The following is a 1780-nucleotide window of genomic DNA, read 5'->3' as shown; positions in this document are numbered from 1 at the left end:
GGCTTATAGTCCGAAAAATACGGTACTTTTTTATTTGTTCCCTAAGGTCAAGAGAATAGATCAYATCATTGTTACTCATAAAAAAAATCTGATCAATTATGTATGTATGTCAAGTTGTTGTTTGTTTCCAAACAAAATGGGGACACATGCARACAGTGGAATAGATTTTTCCCTACGATAATTACTCTGCTTTGATATATTAAAGTAAGTATGTATTCACACCTGACACACCAGGTTCTCTTTAAACTGATCAGAATTTGTTTCCCCATTGGTCCGGACCTTTTATGCAAGTGTATACACTCATGCAAACTGTGGTGTGGATCAAACAACCAGACCAAGACCCATTTTTGAGGTGGTCTGGGTCCTCCTCCAAACAAACTCTGGTGTGGTTCACTTCTGGTGTGAATACAGAACCAAATTCAGGAAACATGCACCTTTGTGGACTTCATGAGCCACCATTGCTAAGCCCTTATGTATTGCTAACGCTAACACTGTACTACAAAAAATGAGCCATTGTTGGTCAGGGAACACAGAGCATATCGTCTCCTATAGGTTGTGGCACTAATTTGACAACCCTGTCCCAAAATTATAAGTATCATCACAAAACTGCRACTGAGTGAACTGTCTTGATAAAAAGCATTCTGGCAAAGCTCATATGGCTCAGCATTGTGTGGAGGTCAGGAGCAATGGCATCTTCTGATAATCTGTTCTATAAGCAATCTGGTAAACGTTGAAATCTGAAGGGAGGCAGACATGACAAGCCTCAAAATGTGTGTTCAATTTGAAATTTCAAATTAGGTATGGTGAAACTATCCAGTTCTCCAATTCAAGAATTATTTACCACCACAAGTAAGGGATACAAATCAGTGCTAGTCCATTTTAGAAAGATCTGTCTGCAGCTCTTAACAAAATAGCCACGAGGTATAYTTTCAATTCATACTAACTTCAGAACTCGCCAAGCCTACAGTAAGTYACATAATAAGAAGTGAGCAGGAGGAGTGCAACACTATCACATGACAAGCTCTCAGCCAATGGAATCTTATAAATGTGGGGATATAATTGTGTTGGATATTGTCTTAAAGAAGGCATGTGAACCAGGGGTCTCATGRATCAACAGTGCGTACGCACAAAAAGCTTGCGTACACCCTTTTCCATGCAAAACTCCAAATGTATCAAGACTGAAATTAACAGAAATGTGCACAGRCCCACGTCATCTCCAAGGCTGGCMTACGCACGTTTCTGTGGTTCTGGTTCRATTGGCAACACTTAGAGATGATTCTGAGAAACTGTTAATGATYTGAAAATGATTATTGTTTACACCAGACACACATGATTAACAATTAATACATCCACATTACATCCTTATGTACGCAGTTAGATAAAGGATGKACAAATTTGTACCAAAGATACATTTAACAAGAACATATTCAGCCTTACTGTAGGATATAATAAATATCGTAATAGCAGAGTGTGTATTTATACTCAGAGAGGATTTTATGATCCACAATGACAATTCAGCCATTTACTAACCCTGACCACAAACCCTAAGGCTAACCTCACAGGTACCTACCTGACCCTAAAACTAACCTAAACTCAATTCACACTTTGGTCCTAAACCCAACCCCCAACCCACCAATGGCATTTAAACCAAATGGGGACTCGACTTTTGTCCCCAAATGCACAAGTTGTCCCCAAAGATACATAGGCATTTTGTCATAAAATTGCCCCCAAATGTCACCAAAGCCGAACACACACACACACACACACACACACACACACA

Source organism: Austrofundulus limnaeus, unplaced genomic scaffold, assembly GCF_001266775.1.
Source record: "Austrofundulus limnaeus strain Quisiro unplaced genomic scaffold, Austrofundulus_limnaeus-1.0 Scaffold279, whole genome shotgun sequence".
Taxonomy (NCBI): Eukaryota; Metazoa; Chordata; class Actinopteri; order Cyprinodontiformes; family Rivulidae; genus Austrofundulus; species Austrofundulus limnaeus.
The sequence above is the reverse complement of the archived record's forward strand: the minus strand, read 5'-3'. Positions refer to the sequence as shown.